This window comes from Manis javanica, chromosome 9 (assembly GCF_040802235.1).
Source record: "Manis javanica isolate MJ-LG chromosome 9, MJ_LKY, whole genome shotgun sequence".
Taxonomy (NCBI): Eukaryota; Metazoa; Chordata; class Mammalia; order Pholidota; family Manidae; genus Manis; species Manis javanica.
Genome location: NC_133164.1, coordinates 72862334 through 72890262, shown reverse-complemented (window position 1 = coordinate 72890262; position 27929 = coordinate 72862334). Strand labels below are relative to the sequence as shown.

The window sequence follows — 27929 nt, the reverse complement described above, 5'->3', positions numbered from 1 at the left end:
CACTACATAATGATAAAGGGCTCGGTCCAACAAGAGGATATAACCATTATAAACACATATGCACCCAACACAGGAGCACCAATATATGTGAAACAAATACTACCAGAATTAAATGAAGAAATGGAATGCAATGCATTCATTTTGGGAGACTTTAACACACCACTCACTCCAAAGGACAGATCCACCAGACAGAAAATAAGTAAGGACACAGAGGCACTGAACAACAAACTAGAACAGATGGTCCTAATATACACATCGATACAACTCTACACCCAAAAGCAACAGGATGCACATTCTTCTCAAGTGCACATGGAACATTCTCCAGAATAGAGCACATACTAGGCCACAAAAAGAACCTCAGTAAGTTCCAAAAGATTGAAATCCTACCAGCCAACTTTTCAGAACACAAAGGTATAAAACTAGAAATAAATTGTAAAAAGAAAGCAAAAAGGCTCACAAACACATGGAGGCTTGACAACATGCTCCTAAATAATCAGTGGATCAATGACCAAATTAACATGGAGATCCAGCAATATATGGAAACAAATGACAACACAACGCCCCAACCTCTGTGGGACGCAGCGAAAGCAGTCTTAAGAGGAAAGTATATAGCAATCCAGGCATATTTAAAGAAGGAAGGACAATCCCAAATGAATAGTCTAATGTCACAATTATGGAAATTTGAAAAAGAAGAACAAATGAGGCCTACAGTCAGCAGAGGGAGGGACATAATAAAGATCAGAGAAGAAATAAATAAAGCTGAGAAGAATAAAACAATAGAAAAAAATCAATGAAACCAAGAGCTGGTTCTTCGAGAAAATAAACAAAATAGATAAGCCTCTAGCCAGACTTATTAAGAGAAAAAGAGAGTGAACCCACATCAACAGAATCAGAAACGAGAAAAGAAAAATCACGAGGGACCCCACAGAAATACAAAGAACTATTAGAGAATACTATGAAAACCTTTACGCTAGCAAGCTGGAAAACCTAGGAGAAATGGACAAATTCCTAGAAAAATACAACTTTCCAAGACTGACCCAGAAAGAAACAGAAAATCTAAACAGACCAATTACCAGCAACGAAATTGAAGCAGTAATCAAAAATCTACCCAAGAACAAAACCCCCAGGCCAGATGGATTTACCTCAGAACTTTATCAGACATACAGAGAAGACATAATACCCATTCTCCTTAAAGTTTTCCAAAAAATAGAAGAGGGGCGAATACTTCCAAACTCATCCAATGAAGCCAACATCACCCTAATACTAAAACCAGGCAAACACCCCACCGAAAAAGAAACTTACAGACCAATATCCCTGATGAACATAGATGCAAAAATACTCAAGAAAATATTAGCAAACTGAATTCAAATATACATTGAAAGGATCACACACCATGACCAAGTGGGATTCATCCCAGGGATGCAAGGATGGTACAACATTCGAAAATCCATCAACATCATCCACCACGTCAACAAAAAGAAAGACAAAAACCACATGATCATCTCCATAGATGCTGAAAAAGCATTCCACAAAATTCAACATGCATTCTTGATAAAAACTCTCCACAAAATGGGCATAGGGGGCAAGTACCTCAACATAATTAAGGCCATATATGATAAACCCACAGCTAACATCATACTGAACAGTGTTATTCAACATAGTACTGGAGGTCCTGGCCATGGAATTAGACAAAACAAAGAAATAGAAGAATCCAGATTGGTAAAGAAGAAGTCAAACTATCACTGTTTGCAGATGACATGTTATTATACATGAAAAACCCTAGACTACACTCCAAAACTACTAGAACTAATATCAGAATTCAGCAAAGTTGCAGGATACAAAATTAATACACAGAAATCTGTGGCTTTCCTATACACTAACAATGAACTAATAGAAAGGGAAATCAGGAAAACAATACCATTCACAATAGCATCAAAAAGAATAAAATACCTAGGAATAAACCTAACCAAGGAAGTGAAAGACCTATACCCTGAAAACTACAAGACACTCTTAAGAGAAATTAAAGAGGTCACTAACAAATGGAAACTCATCCCATGCTCCTGGCTAGGAAGAATTAATATCGTCAAAATGGCCACCCTGCCCAAAGCAATATACAGATTCGATGCAATCCCTATAAAATTACCAACAGCACTTTTCAATGAACTGGAACAAATAGTTCAAAAATTCATACGGAAACACCAAAGACCCTGAATTGCCAAAGCAATCCTGAGAAGGAAGAATAAAGTGGGACGGACTCACTCCCCAACTTCAAGCTCTACTACAAAGCCACAGTAGTCAAGACAATTTGGTACTGGCACAAGTAACAGAGCCACAGAACATTGGAACATTATAGACACCCCAAACATTAACCCAAACATATATGGCCAATTAATATATGATAAAGGAGCCATGGACATACATTGGGGAAATGACAGTCTCTTCAACAGATGATGCTGGCAAAACTGGACAGCCACATGTAAGAGAATGAAACTGGATCACTGTCTTTCACCATACACAAAAGTAAATTTGAAATGGATCAAACACCTGAATGTAAGCCATGAAACCATAAAACTCTTAGAAAAAAACATAGGCAAAAATCTCATGGACATAAACATGAGTGACTTTTTCATGAACATATCTCCCCAGGCAAGGGAAACAAAGGCAAAAATGAACAAGTGGGACTGTACCAAGCTAAAAAGCTTCTGTACAGCAAAGGACACCATCAATAGAACAAAAAGGTATCCTACAGTATGGGAGAATATATTCATTAATGACAGATCCAATAAGGGTTGACATCCAAAATATATAAAGAGCTCACACACCTCAACAAACAGAAAGCAAATAATCAAATAAAAAAATGGGCAGAGGAGCTGAATAGACAGTTCTCCAAAGAAGAAATTCAGATGGCCAAACAGACAGCTGAAAAGATGCTCCACATCGCTTGTCATCAGATAAATGAAAATTAAAACCACAATGAGGTATCACCTCACACCAGTAAGGATCGCCATGATCAAAAAGATAAACAACAAATGTTGGCGAGGTTGTGGAGAAAGGGGAACCCTCCTACACTGCTGGTGGGAATGTAGATTCGTTCAACCATTGTGGAAAGCGGTATGGTGGTTCCTCAAAATGCTCAAAATAGAAATACCATTTGATCCAGGAATTCCACTTCTAGGAACTTACCCTAAGAATGCAGCACTCCAGTTTGAAAAAGACAGATGCACCCCTATTGTTTATGGCTGCACTGCTTACAATAGCCAAGGTATGGAAGCAACCTAAATGTCCATCAGTAGATGAACGGGTAAAGAATATGGGGTACATAGACATAATGGAATAATACTCAGCCATAAGAAAAAAACAGATCCTACCATTTGCAACAACATGGATGGAGCTAGAGGGTATTATGTTCAGTGAAATAAGCCAGGCGGAGAAGGACAAGCACCAAATTATTTCACACATATGTGGATTATATATAAGAACAAAGCAAACCTGAAAGAACAAAACAGCAGCAGAATCACAGAACCCAAGAATGGACTAACAGTTACCAAAGGGAAAGGGACTGGGGAGTATGGATGGGAAGGGAGGGACAAGGGTGGGGAAAAAGAAAGGGGGTATTACGATTAGCATGTATAGTATGGGGGCACGGGGAGGGCTGTACAACACAGAGAAGACAAGTAGTGATTTTACAACATCTTACTATGCTGATGAACAGTAACTGTGAAGGGGTATGTGGGGGAGACTTGGTGAAGGGGGGAGCCTAGTAAAGACAATATTCTTCATGTAATTGTAGATTAATGATACCAAAAAAAGTCAAAGTGTACACCTAAAAACAAAAGAGATAATAAAAAAAAAAGTAAGGCTTAAGATGGACTTCCATATTTGATTTATTGCATATGGATTTAAACGGAAGTAACAAATTCAAGGAAAATAAAAGTCATTTAGGATTTTTAAAATTTCTCACTGTGAGCCTACTAAATGTGTCAACTGACCTATGTACCCTCCCTGGACTTCAGAAAACTTAAACATCCAGTTTTACTAAAACTAGTATTTATACTTTTATTTGTAGTTAAAAGCATTTGTGCTAAGTAAGAATATTATAACTAAATCCCCACTGGGATATTGTTCGCTTTATGTGCTTTAGAAAAAGCTGTAAAGAGACACTCAATTATTCTTTGTATTATCAGTTGAATGTGGCATATAATATAGATGCTATTGACTATAGTATTATTGACAGTATTACAGAAATAATATGCATTATTGATTTTCTAGAAATACCATCTTAACTGTAGTCAAACATAATTGATTTTTTCTGGTAAGTATGTAAATCATGCCAGTTAACATGATTATCTCGCTCTTTCCAAATTTTTACTTTTACGTATTTTAGCAACATCACACGTCTGTGGAAACAACAGGAGAGAAATCACATGAGGTACTCTGACTGGATGCATTTCTTGGCTTTCAAGGTGATAAACAGTATGGACCCTGGAGTTTAACAGATTGGAGTTTAGATTCAAGGTGTGTCATCTTGGGCAAGTTCCTTAACCCTTTGTGTCAAAGTTTCTCACTTGTAAATGGGCATAAATACCTGTTCTACAGGATTGTGGTGAGGATTAAATGGGAGAATTCATACATAAAAGCACTTAGCACAGTGCCTGGAAAGTAGTCAACATACTCAATGAAAGTTAGCTAACGAGTATAAAGCACTGAAGGAGGTTACAGATTATAAATCCTGATTTATTTAAATATCTAAGGGGGTTTGGGGAGAAGGTAGATCTTTATGTATCTAAACATCTGGGAAGGACCAAATGAAACACAGAAATCTTGTCTACTTTTATCATTCACCCTTGTAGATTTGTACAGTGTTTTTATTTCAATGAAAAAGATTTGAAGCACTCCACTTATATATTTAGAACTTCCATTTCCAGCTCAGGTCAAGAGACTTATTGGTGGACATCCAGGAGAAGCACACTGACGTAGACTTGGAAATCCACTGCTCAGCTGAAAGTGAAACCTTTCATCCTGGCAGCTCCGGCGGGCGAATGAGGTGAGAACACAGGAGAAATTAAATTTATTAAAGAAATGGTTTACATGATAAATTACCTTTCGGTCTGCTATGCACATGTCTTCATTAGACTTCTTTAGTTCTGTTGCCATTTCTATCTAATCTTCATTGCTCTACTTTATGCTCTTTCTTTAATCTTTTCTCATCATGTTTTTTCTTGCTTCAACCGTTCTTTTCCCTTAAAAAGAAAACCATGTCCACATAGTCTCTTTAACCATTATTACATTTGAAAAACCTTTAGTTAAATTTAAAAAGTGATCTGTGTATGTACATGAACAGAGCTGTGATAGCAGGTTTAGCAACAGACTAAGGATTGCATAGAGTTAACTTATTTTGCTTTTCAGTATTGTCACTCTTTGAGTTTCAAAATAATCTTATGTCTGTACATATTTTTGTGCAGTTGATCCTTGAACAGCACAGGCTTCAGCTGCATCAGTCCACTTATATGCAGGTTTAAAAAAATAAATACACTCAACTTTTCGGAGATCTGCAACAATTTGAAAAAACATTTTCTTTTCTCTAGCTTTATTGTGAGAATTCAGTATATAATACATATAACATACAAAATATGGTTGATGATCTGCTTATGTTATCAGAAAGGCTTCCCAGTCAGTGGTAGGCTACTGTAAGTAGTTAAGTTTCTGGGGAGTCAGGTGTTATATGCAGAGTTCTGTTTCCTTAATGTCACATTGTTTAAAGGCCAACTGTGTGTTCTGTGCGTGTGCGCATGTCTATTCTTGGGCATCATTTTTAACTAGTGATATGCAGTACTTTTTCCAATTAAAAAAAAACAGCTATAATATGGAACAGAAGGTAAGAGTGTGGTCAATTTTTAGGATAAAATGGAGATTTCCAAGAAATCTTTGAAATTAGTAGGATACTTAATACTTAGCGACAGGCATCCATTTTTGTTTACTAATACGGATACTTCAAGGGAAACATGGTGTCTCTAAATTCAGTAAATTTAGTGAACTTATTCACTAATTTAATTTATTATTTAGTCAAAGTATTCACTAACATATTTAGTGAATTTTAAAGAACTGTATTGGACTAATACAAATCCTGTTGTTCTGGTGTAAGATGACTCAAATAACCAGTTTCAAATGGCATACAAAGACAGTCACAATTTAGCCCCACACAAGGTCTGTCTCACATCTTATTCTCAGTGCATTCACCATGCCCTAGTCACACTGTTTGACACAGCTGGGTTGAGAAAAGTCTGCGTGACAGTTTGAGGCACTGCTTGGATGATGATGTGATGATGATGAAAATGGAGGAGGAGGAGAAAGAGAAGGAGAAGCAGCAACAAAGCTGAGACAGGTGGACACACAAGGTAAAAACTGACTCCCACTGCCCCTTCATCTTCCCCACCCCAAGGGGCCTACTCAGTCATCAGGCTGTACCTTTGTGTATGTCATCCCCGCCCTGCTTTGAATTCATAGCTCCTCCTCCACACATAAGTCTTTTCTTTTTTTACTCTTCCCACAACTACCTCAGGGACTTTAATATTTCTTTTTTGGGCTTCCACATAACACAGAATTTACTGCACTCTGGGACAATTATTTGTTTAAAGTTGATGTTACTCATGTCACTGTGAACTTAGGTCAGAAGAACTAATTTATTCACCCGGTTCTTTTTTTTTTTTTTTTGAGAGGGCATCTCTCATATTTATTGATCAAATGGTTGTTAACAACAATAAAATTCTGTATAGGGGGGTCAATGCTGAATGCACAATCATTAATCCATCTCAAGCCTAATTCTCGTCAGTCTCCAATCTTCTGAAGCATAACGAACAAGTTCTTACATGGTGAACAAATTCTTACATAGTGAATAAGTTCTCACATGGTGAACAGTACAAGGACATTCATCACAGAAACTTTCAGTTTTGATCACGCATTATGAACTATAAACAATCAGGTCAAATATGAATATTCGTTTGATTTTTATACTTGATTTATATGTGGATCCCACATTTCTCCCTTTATTATTATTATTATTTTTAATAAAATGCTGAAGTGGTAGGTAGATGCAAGATAAAGGTAGAAAACATAGTTTAGTGTTGTAAGAGAGCAATTGTAGATGATCATGTGTGTGCCTGTAGACTATGTGCTAATCCGAGCTAGACAAGGGCAATAAAACATCCATGGGTGCAGAAGCTTTATCTCAAAAAAGCGGGGGGGGGGGGGGGTGAGGTTCTAAGCTTCACCACTGTTGTTCCCCGATTTCTCACCTGATGGCCCCCCTGTGACTGTGCCTGTCTTAGGTTGTTCCTCCCTTGAGGAATCTTACCCGTCTCTGGCTAACCAGTCATCTTCCGTTCACCTGGTTCTTTATGCACCTATTCAATTCCCAGCTGTACAATTTGCCAGGCACAGTTTTTAGTGATTTTTTATCCTTTTCCCTGACTCTCAAGTCTGTATTGTTTCAACATTCCTCACCCACTGGTATAAATATTGTTTTTATTTCTGACTATAGTAATTATCATCTGACTGTAATGGACATAGTTGGTGTGCTTTAGCATATAAAACTTATTTAAGCATGAATTAATGATTAATTCTACAAACGTCACATAAAGATACATAACACCTGTACTAGTAGTCATTGAACATATTCAATAGACAGTCTTTTCTCTACTTTTTATGTTTTATATCATGGACAAACATAATTGATGTTTTCAATTTTCATTTATACACAAACCTTGTATCCAAAAGCAGAGATGAACACATTTGTTAATAATACTCAGGTTATATTTAGGAATTTTTAAGTATCTGAAATATATTTCTCACATCTACTTCAACATTTCAACAATTTCTTAACCACTTTAATTGCATTATGATTTCATGTGCTTGCAAACAGACCTCCCCCATATCAAAATTAAACAGACTTTATACTCTCTAGAATTTTTCCAGAACTAAAGTTAAAGGTGCAGTGCTACTTTATGCCAAATTTAAAGATGAAATCTGTGTAGTAGTCTCTCTTCCAGACTTGGTATACTTCTTCAAAGAGCAATACATTTACCTTTTCTTGACAAATTAAGTTGCCATGCTTGATCCTACATCTAATTTCTATATTACATTTTGTTGCTATGCCAAGTATTAAAGATTTCACAATGGACCATTCTGATTTTTTAAGGTTAGTTCACAATAGGCCTTTGACCTACCAGAGGTAAAACTAATTAAACCTATCATGATATAAAAGGAATGTTGAGACATATTTTAAATTAATATTGGTTAATGTTAGGGCAATAACTTAGAATTCCCTCAAATGACTACAAAATATAGCTCTTGACTATTTTTATTTTTAGATTGACTGTAAATAATTACAAGCAAATAACTATGCCTCCTCCCATTTTTTTTTGGCATTCACCTCACCTCCCCCATAGTTTCTAGAGGTAGAAATTCTTGAAATACATTTGGATTTCTGAAACGAAGTCATTTGTAATAATATGCCTTTTTTATCATCTTAATTATAGTAATGGAATTTTCTGTATAAAATATTACTTTTTATTAGTTAAGAAGTCATTTGAATTTGATTTCAAAGTTGGAACATCTTTTGATAGCCAATGCTTTAAATTTAGATTATATGAAACAGCCCCAAATAGACAGAGTGAAAACTTAAAAACTAGTTTTCTACTCCCAGAAAAGGTTTATTTTAGGGACTCTAAAAGCAAAAAATGGAAGTATTTCCAGAAATCTACAGTATAATAATGAATGTATGAAGTAAACTTATTCTATTTTAGAATTATAAAAGTTTAAAAACCAAACATGAATATAGTAGAATGACCTGTTACTGTAAAGTTTTACAACTTCTATGAGATTACAAAACAGGCTATTTTTAAGAGACACTGTTGCGAAGATGCCCGTATATTTTTGCATTTCACGATTTTACCGGGTCTCTTAGGTGTCTGTTCTGGGCGTAATTAGGAGAACACATTTCTTTTGACAGCAACTTGTACTTAAATTTCAAAGACATAAATATAATTTAAGACACATGGATTTAACTCAGGGTGTAGGAAGAATGCAAGTATAAATAAGATTAATAATATAAGCCATTTATAGGAGACAAGTATAGAGAGTAAAAATGATGCTGAGTATGGGTAAAACAATCAGGGTAATATTTTTAAAAAGGCCCACTATTACATTAAAATATTATGAAAATTAACAAATGAAGAAACTAGGATTGAGAAACCCTTATATTTTACATTTTAACAAAAATTTTACTTTATAGGTATATTTAATAATATTCCAGTCATATTTTCTTAAAAATCCACCAAAGAATTACTCAAAAATCTATACTTACTTTAGATTAAATATCTTTAAAAACTTCGTAGAATAGCTACTGTTACATAAATGTTTTCTAAATTAAAATCACAATTGTTAATAATCTTGAGTCAGATACTTTAGTACCCTAAATCGGTAACAATTCTTTCCAAAATGAACTGTTACATATTTAACATTTTATTGTATAGTTAATATAAAATCACTTCACGTTTGTTTTTAAAGGCAACTGAACTTTAACACTGAGATTGAGTACATTATAAATACATTGTGTTAGTATAATATACAAGCATGTCGCATATGTACATTGTCTTCAACTGAAAAATAGGATTGCTTAAACCAAACTGTACATGTAAAATCCTACATTTATTTTTATTCTTCACTGATTCATATAAATATAGGATCATAAAATATTCTCATGACTTGAATAATTGGGAGGGGTTATACTTTTTTTCTGCTTTCCAATTATTTATTAGATGACTTCTGAAGTCTGACCTACTCTCTTCTGTTTTAAGGTTTTGCGTCCTGAAGTGCTGACACAGTCATTCTGTGATAGATGCATATTTAACAACCTTTGTAGTATATTGATCCTTGGGGAGGCATACCAATGACTCTTTTACAATTACTATGGTTGATTATTTAGTTATTATGAGTAAAGTGCTTATATATTTGTGACTGGTATGGTTTGAGATTCTGTATAAATGAAACAGGAGATTAGAGGTACTTATGGTGCTTAGTCTAAATTTCCAGTCTAAAATTCCAACAATGAAAGCAGATATACTTCACACTATTATTTGAATTATACTAGGCAATAAGCCTTTTTTATTCACTAGGCTAAGGACTATTCTTTCTTACGCTTAGGAAAATATTTATGAACTATGATGATGTATCAATGACCCTTTAAAATTAATATAGTGAGTTGAAGACAGGCACTTGTTCATCTCCTAGTAGATGGATGAGATGACCGTTTCAAGGCAGGTCACACTCATCTCAGTGGTATGGTCCAGTATATTCAGACCATTGTCTCAAAGGATTCAATCATGTTCCAGGTATCAACAAGATGGAGGTTGCATTGTTTTTGTACAATGCTGTTGTTTTGTGATAAGACTGTTGTATAAGTTAACAGTCGTATCACATCAAAATTCTGAGCACGCATTTCTACAAACAGCTGCCTCTTCTCTGCCATGGTCTTCAGTCCCAGTGGCCGCAGCCTCCGCCAGCAGGAGCCAGTGGGGCTGCTGGAGTGCAAGGGCGCGAGGGCGCAGAGCTGTGCCACAGGACAGCACCGCTTGCGTGAGTGCAGCTGGGCCATGATTTTGTTTTCTTCACACTTTGCCACTCAGCTCATTCATTCATACTTTCACTCAACTCTGATTTTCTAAGCACCTATTATATACTTGGTTCTAATCCAGACACTGGTGATACCATGATAGATAAGACAGACAAGATTCCTGCCTTATAGATATTTCATTCTGGGAAGAGATAGACCACAAACAAGGAATATATGAGTAAAATGATGGAATGGAGTTTGGGAGGTAGGTCATAAGAAAAGGCAAAATCAGGTGTTCTGGGAAGACCCTTTTGACAAGTTAACATTTGTTATGACTGAACCTCTTGAGTATTTGATGGAAGAACAGCAAGGTAAAGACCCTTTGTCCAGGAATAATAAAAATACAAAATGACTGGAATATAGTAATAAGGGACGAATTGTATGAGGTAAAGACGGAGTAGAAAGCAGAAGCTGGAGCATGTGGGGCTGTTATGACATGGCGAGGAATGTGAATTTGTTACAATTGCAAAGAAGTCACTGGACAGTGTGAAGATGCAATCTGGTTTCTTTCAGAAAAGATCACCCTTGCTGTTCTATAGAGAATGCGCAGGGAAAGCTGAGAAAAATAGGAATGAAAGCAAGGAATCAGGTTCTTAAGTTATACTTTATGTATATATGCACGTATTTACTTCTTTTGCTTTTATATTTTGCATGGTTGGTTTGACATTTCTGATTACTTATGCCTGATGTGCACAGCCCTAGTAGGTACTTGTACTGCTCCAATACAGGTGGGGTAATTTTCCTTTAGTTCCCTTATCACTCTCTCTGCTACTTGGTTTACAGTTTTAAGTACTTCAGATTGAAGAATGAGTTTTCTATACTATTCATGCTTTTTTTCTGAGGACAGAGAGGCCAGGAGAGGCAGAGAGCTGTGTTGGTTTCTCATAGACCTTTCCAGGTTTTACTGGAAGCACTGTGACTGATTCACTCTTTCCGGCAAAGGGTCATATGCTTTTCCCATGAGAGGGACGCTTGGGCTTTGATGCGTTCCTTAGAGACAATTTTAATTATCTTCACTTAACCTGCGGCTGCTACCTTCTACTCAAATCAGGTCTTTCATGCCTCTCTTCAACAGTTTTTCCCCACTTTCCTCCCAGGCCACATGGTCACATATAAAAAACCAGTGGAGGAGGTCCTACCTTTTGGGTCTTTTGCATACCTCTCAAACTGGGCACTTACTCCCTCAGATGGTCTTATTCTTACTATTCTCTTTGGTCTCCCCTTCTACTTAATCCTAGCATGTCTGGATGGAGTGCTACAGGTACTATACACAATATAAGATACACAATCTTATATTGGTTTCAAATGTACAACACAGTGGTTCAACAGTTACCCTTATTAAATCCTCACCCTCTCTAGTGCGGCTACTATCTATTCATGTACAAACATGTCACAGAATCACTGACCATATTCTCCATGCTGTACTACTATCCCTGTGACCAACTTATATTGCAATGGAGAATTATTGTGCCCCTTTATCCTCCTCCTCTTCCCACTTCCCACCCCTCTAACCCCACCTCTCTGTAACCATGAGTCACTTCTCTGCGTCTGTGAGTCTACTGCTATTTTGTTCCTTCTGTTTTGCTTTGTTTTTATACTCCACAAATAAGTGAAATAATATGCCATTTGTCTTTCTTCACCTGGCTTATTTCATTGCATGTCATACCCTCTAGATCCATCCATGGTGTCACAGATTTCTTTCTTTTTTATGTCTGCATAATATTCAGTTGCTTATATGTACCACTTCTTTATGTGTTCATTAATTAATGGACACTTTGGTTGCTTCCATATCTTGGCTATTGTAAATAATGTGGCAATAAAACACTGGGATGCATATATCTTTTTGAATCAGAGAGATTTTGTTCTCTTCAGGTAAATTCCTAGAATATGGTATTTCTCTTTTTAGTTTTTTGAGGACCCTTCATACTGCTTTCCACAGTGGCTGCCCCAGTTCACACATTCACCAATGGTGTAGTGGGGTTTCCATTTTCTCAGCATCCTTGTCACTACTTGTTATTTCTTGTCTTTTGGATAGTGGCCATTCTGACCGGTGTCAGGTGATATCTCATTGTGGTTTTGTTTTGAATTTCCCTGATGATTAGTGATATGAAGCATCTTTTTATATGCCTGTTGGCCATTTGTATTTCTTCTTTGGACAAATGTCTATTCAGATACTCTGCCTACTTTTTAACTAGGTTATTTGTATTTTTTTGGTTCTGAGGCTTATGAGTTCTTTATATATTTGGGATGTTAGATCCTTATTGGATATATCATTTGAATCAGGACACAAAGGACTTTTCTAGGCATGCTGTAACTCTGGTTATGGTAATAAACAGGTACTTTTAGTTAATGAATGTCATTCACTACATTCAAAAAAGATGATTAAAATTTCAGCTAAAAAATTAACATTTACATTGGAATCCTTCCTATATCTTTTATGTTCTAGCAGTTATTATTTATAACCTTTGGCTTGCTTATTATCAAAGCCAGTAAATCATGAGAAACCCACACTCTGAAAAATTTCCATTTTGAAGAGCCACTGCTTGAGGAAGAAAATATTAATTTATGACAGGTTAAATAGTTTCCTAGAAATATACACTGACTTCTGCTTTTTTACGAGCTTCCAGAGCTTTCATAAACATTGTATGTTGTCTCCTTCTCTCTCGTTCCTATTAGGCCAGATAAAATTAGGAAAATAACCATAGTCAATACTTTGATTTTCAAATCTAAAAACAAAACAAAATGAAACTCAGTATATCATTTCAGCATTTATAGACGAGTCACAGTAGATACTAAATATAAGACAAGAATGGCCAGTCTGTGCATGTTTCAGTTCAGGTTTAGAAAGCAAATACAAGAACAATCAAAAGGAAAATGGTAAAACAATGAACATGGAGACAGTGTAAACAGAAGCATACAACATTTACTTATGGTCAGTTGTGATGCTCCTTCAAAAGCTGGCAGAACAAAAAGCATAATGGTTGGCTGTAACAGCTCAGTCACCTTACATCTGCTATTAGAAAAACCAAAAATACATACTAAACTAAAGGTTGTATTGCTCTTGAATTTTTAGACCAGGCAGAAACTTATTTATAATCACTTCCCTTCATGGTTTTAGAATGAGTTTTATTTATTTCAACTACACTGTCATTTTATAAATCCAATAAGTCACCACCAATTAGAAAGTTTTTTTTAAAGCTTTTACACAAATTCGGTTAAGCTAGCTATGGTTCATATACCATACCAGTGAAATGGGACACTGCTGTTTACTGATGTCTATCAAGTGATGCACCATTTAAAGCCATAAAATCTGTACCATCGGCCATAGGGGCATCTTGAAGCCACAGTACGAAAATAAGCACCAGCACCAGCTTAGTTTGATCATCTCATATCACTTCAAAATTTAAAAATCAAAGTTGTAACATCTAATCAATTCTTTTAATATGCCAAAAGGGGTATTTCTGTTTTTTTTCTTGGTATCGTTAATCTACAATTACAGAAAGAACATTATGTTTACTAGATTCCATCCTTCAAGTCCCCCTGACATACCCTTTCACAGTCACTGTCCATCTGCGTAGTAAGATACTGTAAAATCACTACCTATCTTCTCTGTGTTGCACAGCCCTCCCAGTGCCCCCACCCCACTATAAACACTAATTGTAATACCCCCTTTCTTTTTCCCCAGCCTTAGTCCTCCCTTACCACACATCACCCCAAGTCCCTTTCCCTTTGGTAACTATAAGTACATTCTTGGGATCTGTGATTCTGCTGCTGTTTTGTTCCTTCAGTTTTCCTTTGATCTTATACTCCACATATGAGTGAAATCATTTGGTACTTGTCCTTCTCCGCCTGGCTTATTTCACTGAACATAATACCCTCTAGCTCCATCCATGTTGTTGCGAATGCTAGGATCTGTTTTTTTTTTATGGCTGCATAAAATTCTATTGTGTATATGTACCACATCTTTATTAATTCATCTATTGATGGACATTTAGGTTGCTTCCATACCTTGGCTATTGTAAGCAGTGCAGTGATAAACAGAGGGGTGCATCTGTCTTTTTCAAACTGGAGTGCTGCATTCTTAGGGTAAATTCCTAGAAGTGGAATTCCTGGGTCAAATGGCATATCTATTTTGAGCATTCAGAGGAAACTCCATACAGCTTTCCACAATCGTTGAACTAATTTACATTCCCACCAGCAGTGTAGGAGGGTTCCCCTTTCTCCACAACCTTGCCAACATTTGTTGTTGTTTGTCTTATTGATGATGGTGATGCTTACAGGTGTGAGGTGATATCTCATTGTGATTTTAATTTGCAATTCTCTGACGATTAGCGATATGGAGCATCTTTTCATGTGCCTGTTGGCCATGTGGATTTCTTCTTTAGAAATGCAGCATACCAGTTAAGAAAGACATCTGCACACCTAGATTTCTGACAGCACTATTCACAATAAGCAATCTGCCGTTATATGAGCACATATATATATATATATATAGTGTGTCCGGCAGCGTGCACGGGGAAGGCAGAATAACACAGCGATGATCAGCAGCACTTCTACAGCATATTCCTGGGCTGATGGACAGCGACTCTCATGGGCTACGTGCTGAAGACTTCACAGTGGGGGAAGTCTAGGAACTGTAACGTTGGCCATCTAACTCTTCAGTAGTGACAAAAAAATAAAAAGAAACACACAGTACCTGGGCTCTGGATTCCATTTTCCCTGATACTGTCAAGTTGGTCAGCATCCACCTCACAAGAATCACAGCTGCTCCTCTCAGCATACACATTCTGTCTCTGTGACAGAGGCACCACTGTGACATCATGGAATCTCCAGGCAACCGTGCTGCTCTTGCAAACTCCACCCACAGAGGCAGGGGAACTGTTCACTGGTGGGGAAGTGCATCACCTTGGCGAACATTAGTGCTTCTTGCCTACATATATACATATAAAGAGATTTCTCTCATCATTACAGTCTCAGAATAATGAAAAAACTGAAGAAAACAGCAGCAGTCTAAAAAAACCCAACAATGGACTAAAAGTTAACAGAGGAAAAGAGACTGGAGTGAGTGGAGGGAATAAGGAGGGGGGGAACTCAGGACACATGAGAAAAAGCATTTATAAATACTGGGACGGGGGTCAAAGGCAGGGCTGCAAAACACAGAGAAGACAAGGAGGGATTCTACAGTACCTTACTTTGCTCACGGGACAGTGACTGCAATGGGGTATCTTGGGGCACCGGCGTGATGGGAGGAGTCTAGTAAACATAATGTTACAAATCTAATTGTGCTTTAATGACAGAAAGACAGATACACAGGTAGACAGACAGACAGATAATAAATGAATGAATGAATGAATGGATGCATGGATGGATGAATACATACATACATACATACAACCATATGCAAAAAATGCAGCATACTGGCGGAAGAAAGAAATCTGCACCCCTAGATTTATGACAGCACTATTCACAGTAAGCAATCTACAATTATATAAGCAACATTAAGGTTGCTAGAGTGCCCGGATCATCAAGTCACCCCCATATACCCCAGTACACTCACTGTTCACCAGCACAGTAATATGCTACAGAATCACTGCTTGTATTCTCTGCAATACACTGCCTTCCCCAAAGAACTGCCCCCCACATTACGTGAGCTAATCGTAATGCCCCCTCACCAGACTGCTACCATGCTTCCCAGTCCCTCACCCTTTGCTACGTTGGTGACGGGGGGAGAGTACTCAACATAATGACACACATGTAAGTGTAGATTAATGCTAGATAAATAAGTGAATAAAAAAGAATGATAAATGAATGAGAAAATGCTGCCCTTAGTTTTGAAGCGACATGTGCACCCCTATGATTACCACAGCACTATTCACAAGAGCCAAGCTCAGTGTCCATCAGTAGGTCAACAATTGAATATGACTCAGCCATGTGAAAACAACTCCCACCGTTTGCAAACACATTGATATGATTGAGAGGCCATTATGCACAGTGAAATAAGGCAGGCAGGAGGAGAAACCCAGATATCAAATGATTTCACTGGCCTGTGCAGGAGGAGAACCAAGAGACATGTGAAGAAGAAAAGAAGCCCAGATTCACAGAACCCAAGAAGGGACTAAGAGCTACCAAAGGGAAAGGCATGGAGGTGGACAGGTGGGAATGGAGGAATAAGATGGGGCAATCGGGGCAGAATGTGCCTGTTACCATTGGCATGCAAAAACTGGAAGGGGGCCACGGGGAGTGCTGTACAACACAGAGAACACAACTAGGGATTCTACAGCATCTTACTATGATCATGGACAGTGAGTGCAAAGAGGTATCTGGGGGCATCTCATGGACGGGGGCTGTTTAGTAGACTAAATGTGACTCACGTGGTTGAAGACTAAGGATAAATTTATAAATAAATAACAAATAAATAAGTGACTAACCAACAAACTAACTACATACACTCATACATCCACCCATCCAAAAATAAACACTAGAATGCAGCAGCCCAGGTTAAAAAGGACCTGTGCACCCCAATGACTATCACAGCAGGATCCACGATAGCCAAGGTAAGTGTCCATCAGAGGATGAAAACTGGAATATTACTCTGCCATATGAAGAAACAAATCCTACCATGTATAACCGCATGGTTGGAGGTACAGGGTATTATGCTCAGTGAAATAAGTCACGCAGAGAAAGACAAGTGTCAACTGATTTCACTCACCCGTGGAGTGTCAGAAAAAAGAAAAGGAGTGACAGAACAAGACAGTAGCCGACTCAGCGAACCTCAAGAATGGACTATGGGTTCCCAAAGGGAATGTGAGTGAGGAGGATGGGTTAGAAGGGAGGGACGAGAGGGAAAATGGGGCACTACGAGGGGCAAACATAGTGTGTCCGGCATCGTGCATGGGGAACGCAGAATAACACAGCGATGATCAGCAGCACTTCTACAGCATATTCCTGGGCTGATGGACAGCGACTCTCACGGGCTACATGCTGAAGACTTCACCGTGGGGGAAGTCTAGAAACTGTAACGTTGCCCATCTAACTCTTCAGTAGTGACACCAAAATAAAAAGAAACACACAGTAACTGGGCTCTGGATTCCATTTTCCCTGATACTGTCAAGTTGGTCAGCATCCACCTCACCAGAATCACAGCTGCTCCTCTCAGCATACACATTCTGTCTCTGTGACAGAGGCGCCACTGTGACATCATGGAATCTCCAGGCAACCATGCTGCTCTTGCAAACTCAACCCACAGAGGCGGGGGAACTCTTCACTGCTGGGGAAGTGCATCACCTTGGCTAACATTAGTGCTTCTTGCCTACATACATATATATATGTGTACATACATATACATATGTGTATATATATATATATACACATAAATATACAAAAAGATTTCTCTCACCATTACACTCTCAGAATAATGAAAAAACTGAAGAAAACAGCAGCAGTCTCACAAAACCCAACAATGGACTAAAAGTTAACAGAGGAAAAGAGTCTGGGGTGAGTGGAGGGAATAGGGAGGGGGGAACTCAGGACACATGAGAAAAAGCATATATAAACTGCGACGGGGGTCACAGACAGGGCTGCAAAACGCAGAGAAGACAAGGAGGGATTCTACAGTACCTTACTTTGCTCATGGACAGTGACTGCAATGGGGTATCTTGGGGCACCGGCGTGATGGGAGTAGTCTAGTAAACATAATGTTACAAATCTAATTGTGCTTTAATGACAGAAAGACAGATACAAAGGTAGATAGACAGACAGATAATAAATGAATGAATGAATGCATGCATGGGTGGATGAATACATACATATATACATACATACATACAAACATATGTAAAAAATGCAGCATACCGGTGGAAGAAAGACATCTGCACCCCTAGCTTTATGACAGCACTATTCACAATAACGAATCTACAATTATATAAGCAACATTAAGGATACTAGACTGCCCGGATCATCAAGTCACCCCCATATACCCCAGTACACTAACTGTTCACCAGCACAGTAAGATGCTACAGAATCACTGTTTGAATTCTCTGCAATACACTGCCGTCCCCAAAGAACTGCCCCCCACATTACGTGAGCTAATCGTAATGCCCCCTCACCAGCCTGCTACCTTGCACCCCAGTGCCTCACCCTTTGCTACGTTGGTGACGGGGGGAGAGTACTCAACATAGTGTCACACATGTAAGAGTAGATTAATGCTAGATAAATAAGTGAATAAAAAAGAATGATAAATGAACGAGAGAACGCTGCCCTTAGTTTTGAAGCGACATGTGCACCCCTATGATTACCACAGCACTATTCACAAGAGCCAAGCTCAGTGTCCATCAGTAGGTCAACAATGGAATATGACTCAGCCGTGTGAAAACAAATCCCACCATTTGGAAACACATTGATATGAGTGAGAGGGCATTATGCACAGTGAAATAAGGCAGGCAGGAGGAGAAACCCAGATATCAAATGATTTCACTGGCCTGTGCAGGAGGAGAACCAAGAGACATCTGAAGAAGAAAAGAAGCCCAGATTCACAGAACCCAAGAGGGGACTAACAGCTACCACAGGGAAAGGCATGGAGGTGGACAGGTGGGAATGGAGGAATAAGTCGGGGGAAGCGGGGCAGAATGTGCCTCTTACCATTGGCATGCGTAAACTGGAAGGGGGCCACGGGGAGGGCTGTACAACACACAGAACATAACTAGGGATTCTACAGCATCTTACTATGATCATGGACAGTGAGGGCTAGAGGTATCTGGGGGCATCTCATTGACGGGGGCTGTTTCGTGGACTACATGTCACTCATGTGGTTGAAGACTAAGGATAAATTTATAAATAAATGACAAATAAATAAGTGACTAACCAACAAACTAACTACATACACCCATGCAAACATACATCCAAAAATAAACACTGGAATGCAGCCGCCCAGTTTAAAAAACACCTCTGCACCCCAATGAATATCACAGCGCGATCAACGATAGCAAGGTAAGTGTCCATCAGAGGATGAACGGTGGAATATTACTCTGCCATATGAAGAAACAAATCCTACCATGTGCAACCGCATGGTTGGAGGTACAGGGTATTATGCTCAGCGAAATAAGTCACGCAGAGAAATACAAGGGTCAACTGATTTCACTCACCCGTGGAGGGTCAGAAAAAAGTAAGGGAGTGACAGAACAAGACAGTAGCCACCTCAGCGAATCCAAGAATGGACTCTCGGTTCCCAAAGGGAATGTGAGTGAGGAGGATGGGATAGGAGAGAGGGACGAAAGGGAAAATGGCACACTACGAGTGGCAAACATAGTGTGTCGGCAGCATGCATGGGTAAAGCAGAATAACACAGCGATGATCAAGAGCACTTCTACAGCATATTCCTGGGATGATGGACAGCGACTCTCACGGGCTACGTGTTGAAGTCTTCACAGTGGGGGAAGTCTAGGAAGTGTAATCTTGCCCATCTAACCCTTCAGTAGTGACACCAAAATAAAAAGAAACACACAGTAAACGGGCTCTGGATTCCATTTTCCCTGATGCTGTCAAGTTGGTCAGCATCCACCTCACCAGAATCACAGCTGCTCCTCTCAGCATACACATTCATTCTCTGTGACAGAGGCGCCACTCTGACATCATGGAATCTCCAGGCAACCATGCTGCTCTTGCAAACTCCACCCACAGAGGCAGGGGAACTGTTCACTGGTGGGGAAGTGCATCACCTTGGCGAACATTAGTGCTTCTTGCCTCCATATACATATATAATATATATATATATATATATATATATATATATATATATAAAGATTTCTCTCATAATTACAGTCCCAGAATAATGAAAAAACTGAAGAAAACAGCAGCAGTCTCACAAAACCCAACAATGGACTAAAAGTTAACAGAGGAAAAGAGACTGGGGTGAGTGGAGGGAATAGGGAGGGGGGAACTCAGGACACATGAGAAAAAGCATATATAAACTGGGACGGGGGTCACAGGCAGGGCTGCAAAACGCAAAGAAGACAGGTAGGGATTCTACAGTAGCTTACTTTCCTCACGGACAGTGACTGCAATGGGGTATCTTGGGGCACCGGCGTGATGGGAGGAGTCTAGTAAACATAATGTTACAAATCTAATTGTGCTTTAATGACTGAAAGACAAATACACAGGTAGAGAGACAGACAGATAATAAATGAATGAATAAATGAATGTATGGATGAATACATACATACATACAAACATATGTAAAAAATGCAGCATACCGGTGGAAGAAAGACATCTGGACCCCTAGCTTTATGACAGCACTATTCACAATAAACAATCTACAATTATATAAGCAACATTAAGGTTACTAGACTGCCCGGATCATCAAGTCACCCCCATATACCCCACTACACTCACTGTTCACCAGCATAGTAAGATGCTACAGAAACACTGCTTGAATTCTCTGCAATACACTGCCTTCCCCAAAGACGTGCCCTCCACATTACGTGAGCTAATCGTAATGCCCCCTCACCAGCCTGCTACCTTGCTTCCCAGTCCCTCACCCTTTGCTACGTTGGTGACGGGGGGAGAGTACTCAACATAATGTCACACATGTAAGTGTAGATTAATTATAGATAAATAAGTGAATAAAAAAGAATGATAAATGAATGAGAGAATGCTGCCCTTAGTTTTGAAGCGACATGTGCACCCCTATGATTACCAAAGCACTATTCACAAGAGCCAAGCTCAGTGTCCATCAGTAGGTAAACAATGGAATATGACTCAGCCGTGTGAAAACAAATCCCACCGTTTGCAAACACATTGATATGAGTGAGAGGGCATTATGCACAGTGAAATAGGGCAGGCAGGCAAGAGAAATACAGATATCAAATGATTTCACTGGCCTGTGCAGGAGGAGAACCAAGAGACATGTGAAGAAGAAAAGAAGCCCAGATTCACAGAAACCAAGAGTGGACTAAGAGCTACCAAAGGGAAAGGCATGGAGGTGGACAGGTGGGAATGGAGGAATAAGTCGGGGGAAGCAGGGCAGAATGCGCCCTTACCATTGGCATGCATTAAGTGGAAGGGGGCCACGGGGAGGGCTGTACAACACAGAGAACACAACTAGGGATTCTACAGAATCTTACTATGATCATGGACAGTGACGGCAGTGAGGTATCTGGGGGCTTTTCAATGACGGGGGCAGTTTAGTAAACTACACATCACTCATTTGGTTGATGACTAAGGAGAAATGAATAAATAAATAAGAAACAAATAAGTGACTAACCAACAAACTAACTAAATACACCCATCCATCCATCCATACAAAAACAAATACTAGAATGCAGCATCCCAGTTCAAAAAAGACCTGTGCACCCCAAGGACTACCACAGCGCGATCCGCAAGAGCCAACGTAAGGGTCCATCAGTGGATGAACGGTGGAATATTACTCTGCCATATGAAGAAACAAATCCTACCATGTGCAACCGCATGGATGGAGGTACAGGGTATTATGCTCAGCGAAATAAGTCACGCAAAGACAAGTGTCAACTGATTGCACTCACCTGTGGAGTATCAGAAAAAAGAAAAGGAGTGACAGAACAACACAGTAGCTGCCTCAGCGAACCCAAGAATGGACCCACGGTTACCAAAGGGAATGTGACTGAGGAAGATGGGTTAGGAGGGAGGGAAGAGAGGGAAAATGGGGCAGTACGAGGGGCACACACAGTGTGGCCGGCAGCGTGCACGGGGAAGGCAGAATAACACAGCGATGATCAGGAGCACTTCTACAGCGTATTCCTGTGCGGAGGGACAGCGACTCTCACGGGCTACGTGCTGAAGACTTCACAGTGGGGGAAGTCTAGGAACCGTAATGTTGTCCATGTAACTCTTGAGTAGTGTCACCAAAATAAAAAGAAACAGACAGTACCTGGGCTCTGGATTCCATTCTCCCTGATGCTGTCAAGTTGCTCAGCGTCCACCTCACCAGAATCACAGCTGCTCCTCTCAGCATACACATTCTGTCTCTGTGACAGAGGCACCACTGTGACATCATGGAATCTCTAGGCAAACGTGCTGCTCTTGCAAACTCCCCCCACAGAGACGGGGGAACTGCCCACTGGTGGGGAGGTGATTCACCTTTGCTAACATTAGTGGTTCTTGCCTACATATATAAATATATAAAGATTTCTCTCATCATTACTGTCTCAGAATAATGAAAAAACTGAAGAAAACAGAAGCAGTCTCACAAAACCCAACAATGGACTAAAAGTGAACAGGGGGAAAGAGACTGGGGTGAGTGGAGGGATGAGGGAGGGGGGAACTCAGGACACATTAGAAAAAGCATATATAAAGTGGGAGGGGGGGCGTCACAGGCAGGTCTGCTAAACAGAGAGAAGAGAAGGAGGGATTCTACAGTATCTTACTATGCTCACGGACGGTGACTGCAATGGGGTATCTGGGGGAACCGGCGTGATGGGAGGAGTCTAGTCAACATAATGTTACTCATCTAATTGTGTTTTAATGACAGAAAGACAGATACACAGGTAGACAGACAGACAGATAATAAATGAATGAATGAATGAATGGATGCATGGATGGAGGAATACATACATACATACAAACATACAATCATACGTAAAAAATGCAGCGTACCAGTGGAACAAAGACTTCTGCACCCCTAGATTTATGACAGCACTATTCACAATAACAAATCTACAATTATATAAGCAACATTAAGGTTACTAGACTGCCCGCATCATCAAGTCACCCCCATATACCCCACTACACTCACTGGTCACCAGCATAGTAAGACGCTACAGAATCACTGCTTGAATTCTCTGCAACACACTGCCTTCCCCAAAGAACCCCCCCCCACCATTGGGTGAGCTAATCGTAATGCCCCCTCACCCGCCTGCTACGTTGCTTCCCATCCAGGCTGCCTAGTCCCTCAACCTTTGCTACGTTGGTGAGGGGGGGAGTGCACTCAAAATAATGCCATAAATGTAAGTGTAGATTAACGATAGATAAATGAATAAAAAAGAATGATAAATGAACGAGAGAACGCTGCCCTTAGTTTTGAAGCGACATGTGCACCCCTTTGATTACCACAGCACTATTCACAATAGCCAAGCTCAGTGTCCATCAGTGGCCCAACAATGGAATATGATTCAGCCATGTGAAAACAAATCCCACCGTTTGCAAACACATGGATGGAGTGAGAGGGCACTATGCACAGCGAAATAAGGCAGGCAGGAGGAGAAACACACATATCAAATGATTCCTCTGGCCTTTGCAGGAGGACAACCAAGAGACATCTGAAGATTCACAGAAACCAAGAGTGGACTAAGAGCTACCAAAGGGAATGGCATGGAGGTGGACAGGTGGGAATGGAGGAATAAGTCGGGGGAAGCGGGGCAGAATGCGTCTCTTACCATTGGCATGCATAAAGTGGAAGGGGGCCACGGGGAGGGTGTACAACACAGAGAACACAACTAGGGATTCTACAGCATCTTACTATGATCATGGACAGTGACTGCAGTGAGGTATCTGGGGGCATCTCATTGACGGGGGCAGTTTAGTAAACTACACGTCACTCATATGGTTGAAGACTAAGGATAAATGAATAAATAAATAACACACAAATAAGTGACTAACCAACAAACTAACTAAATACACCCATACATCCATCCATACAAAAACAAATACTAGAATGCAGCAGCCAAGTTCAAAAAAGACCTGTGTACCCCAATGACTATCACAGCGCGAGCCACGAGAGCCAAGGTAAGTGTCCATCAGCGGATGAACGGTGGAATATTACTCTGCCATATGAAGAAACAAATTCTACCATGTGCAAGCGCATGGATGGACGTACAGGGTATTATGCTCAGCGAAGTAAGTCACACAGAGAAAGACAAGTGTCAACTGCTTTCACTCACCTGTGGAGTATCAGAAAAAAGAAAAGGACTGACAGAACAAGACAGTAGCCGCCTCAGCGTACCCGAGAATGGACCCACGGTTACCAAAGGAAATGTGACTGAGGAGGATGCGTTAGGAGGGAGGGAAGAGAGGGAAAATGGGGCACTACGAGGGGCACACACAGTGTGGCCGGCAGCATGCATGGGGAAGGCAGAATAACATGGCGATTATCAGCAGCACTTCTGCAGCGTATTCCTGGGCTCATGGACAGCGACTCTCACGGGCTACGTGCTGAAGACTTCACAGTGGGGGAAGTCTAGGAACCGTAATGTTGCCCATGTAACTCTTCAGTAGTGACACCAAAATAAAAAGAAACACACAGGACCTGGGCTCTGGATTCCATTTTCCCTGATGCTCTCAAGTTGGTCAGCGTCCACCTCCCCAGAATCACAGCTGCTCCTCTCAGCATACACATTCTGTCTCTGTGACAGAGGCACCACTGTGACATCATGGAATCTCCAGGCAACCGTGGTGTTGTTGCAAACTCCACCCACAGCGGTGGGGAGGGGGACCGTGCCCAGTGGTGGGGAGGTGCATCTCCTTAGCAAACATTAGTGGGTCTTGCCTACATATATATTTTTTTAATTCCGCATGAGTTATGTATTCCCACCTAACAAATTACCCCAAAACTGACTGGTTTCAAATAGTAAGCATTTGTCATCCCATAGTTACTGTGCGTCAGGTATCTTTGAGTCATTTAGCTGAGTACTTCTAGCTGAAGTTCTGTTTTGTGGGTATACATAGGATGTTGGCCAAAGTTACATTAATTAGAAGGCTTGACTGGGGTTAGAGTATCTATTTCCAAAGTGGATTTTTTGCTATATTTTGGCAAGAGGCCTCTGTTCCTCATCATATGGATGTCTCCACAGGGCTGGTTGTGTATCCTCCCAATATGACTGCTGGTTTTCTCCTGAGTGTAAGGAAGAACCTACAGTTTCTTTAGTACCTAGTCTAGGAAGTCATACACTGTCACTTCCACAATGTTGTATTCTGTAGAAATGAGCCATTAAGTCCAGTCCACATCCCAATGAAGGGAAATCTCATAATGAGAGGCGTATCAAAGAGTTTGTGTCCATATTTTTAAAATGCTGCAACTGTCAGTGAAGATACAGGTATCTTTCAGGCCTTGGTATAGGCCATGGATTGTTAGCACAACATAAAAAGGATTGATTCTAATTAAAGGAAAGGATGATAAACTAGACTATATTAAAAATTAGTAGCTTTTACTCTTCAACATTTAGAGCAAGTTAAAGGTAGAAAGTAGAGGGAAGCTTTTCAAAGTAGAGATGGAAAAGGATTCATATCAGGAACTTTTACCATTTTGTAAGATAAGCTCAAACAGCCTAGTAGATAAATGGCCAAAAGGAAGATAGGAGACCAATAAACCTATGCGCAGACATTCAGCATCACTGTTCATCAGATAAATACAAATCAAGACTGTAATGAGAAATTACTTCACACCCAATTCATTAGTGAAACTTGAAAAATCTGATGGTAAGTATTGGAGAGGGTGTAGATTCATAGAAATGTATACTCTGCTAGTGGGGTACAGATTGGTGTGACTACTTCACAAGATAATTTCAGACAATGATAAATACTAAAAGAAAATAAAACACAGTGATGGAAGACAGTAACTAGCAAGCCAGCACAAGGTAAGGACCACATTTGCAACGTGTTGCTGGTAACGGAGGCAAGATTTAGTGGGAGACATTTGAATATCAAGAAGGAGCCAGGTGTGCATTTAGGTATGACTTACTATCTTGTTCCTCGTTTTCTAACATCTGGCTAACAGTTTCTTGGCTTTCTCTTTTCGGGAGTTTTCAATTTCTCTTTTTCATCACCCTATTTTTCATCACTCTGCTGGGCTACTTGTTTTTCCACGTAAGCTTTATAAATCCAGATCTCCTAATCAACATACTACCCAAGATACTTCCTCTTTGAATCTCTCACACTTCAGACTGAGAACTTGTTGCCCCACTAATCCCCAAAAAACATCCTTGGAAAAAGAAGGCAAGTGGTACTTGACTGTGAACACTAGGAGATGGTGGAACTTGTAGAGGGAAGATGTTTTCTTCAATTTTTCCCTTGAGGTTAGCCTACTGATTACCTTTCCTCCCATGTTGTCTTTCCAAGATTGACCTTGCCCAGTAAACACCTCTGTCAATAGATTTCAGTGGCTATAGGATAAGCTAAATAGTATGAAATAGTAAACAAAGTAGACCATTTTCAGAATAATGCCATAGATGCTAAGCAAAGTTGGAGTCCATCAATACTTCTAGATAATCTTAAAAATGTAAGAGACTGGATCTCTGCCATTCAGATGGCTCACTACTGATAATTAGAACTCTATAGCAGCAAGTGACCTTAACTTAAGCTAACTTAAATATTACAGCAAGATTTCAAAAAAAAAAAAAAATGGCCTTATGGAACTAAAAATCTGAGGTTTCAGGCATGGCTGAATCCAGAAGTTTCACCAGTGTCCTCAGGGCTTCATCTCTCTCCCTTTCTCTGAATGGGCATTGCTCCTTCAAGTGGCAATATCCTGCCATTCACCTAAATCCCACGCTACCAGATTAGCAAATTCAGCACAATCAGTCTTTTCCAATAGCTACAGGAGGAAAGACCAAAGAATCTGTATTGGCTGAGGTCAGCTGCCTATCCCTGTCCCATAATCAGCTGATCATGTGTCAGCAAAGTCATCCTTTAATGAAAGGCTTAAAGGCATCTTGTACCACAGATAAATATTTCAAACAGAAGTAACCAAATGGGAAAAAACTGGGCAACTTTCTTAATCTGGTAAATTGCCTAGAATGAGTAAATTCTTTCTTAACCCCAGGCGTCAGAGAAAACAAAACCCCTTTCTCCTGGCAATTGCTAGAGTAATGTGCAAATATGCATTGTCTGACAATACAAGTCACTGAGTTTTTACCTGGCACCCTAAATGGAAACACCCTCCACCATCTCAAAGAGAAGCACTGCATGCATGGCTTATTCCCACACTGAGTGGCAGTGGCATTCTAGGGTCGAGTAGAATCTGGCAGTTTCTTCCCAGTAGGTGTGGCCTTAATAGGTGTTTCATTAAACCAGGCTTCGTTCTTGGCACAAGGGGAGGATAAGGTATGGGCAGCTCCCATTTACCATTGTCCTGCCACATGATAGAGCAAGAAATCCCCTTCTCTGCACTCATGAATTTGAGACTTGGAATCATGAAAGAAAAAGTATTTTCACACATTGTGATTTCAGACTCACTTAAGAAAACTTTAAAATTTTTTTCCTTTCATGCATACTTCATTATTCATCACTATGTTTTCTC

General features: G+C 39.7%; 1 protein-coding gene across 6 annotated transcripts in view; it reads right to left on the bottom strand.

Moving 5' to 3' along the window:
- LOC140843402 (bromodomain adjacent to zinc finger domain protein 2B-like) overlaps positions 1 to 15699 on the bottom strand; it is a 33399-nt gene extending 17700 nt beyond the window's left edge. For 4 of the 6 annotated variants that reach the window (XR_012121128.1, XM_073212775.1, XM_073212776.1 and 1 more), the window contains exon 1: positions 5101 to 5108. The gene's annotated coding sequence lies outside the window, so the exon portion shown is untranslated. Of the gene's footprint in view, positions 1 to 5100; positions 5241 to 13272; positions 13339 to 15365 lie in introns of those variants that run through there. The other 2 variants (XR_012121130.1, XR_012121129.1) reach the window with 2 other exon arrangements.
- Between the last annotated feature and the right edge of the window lie 12230 nt (positions 15700 to 27929).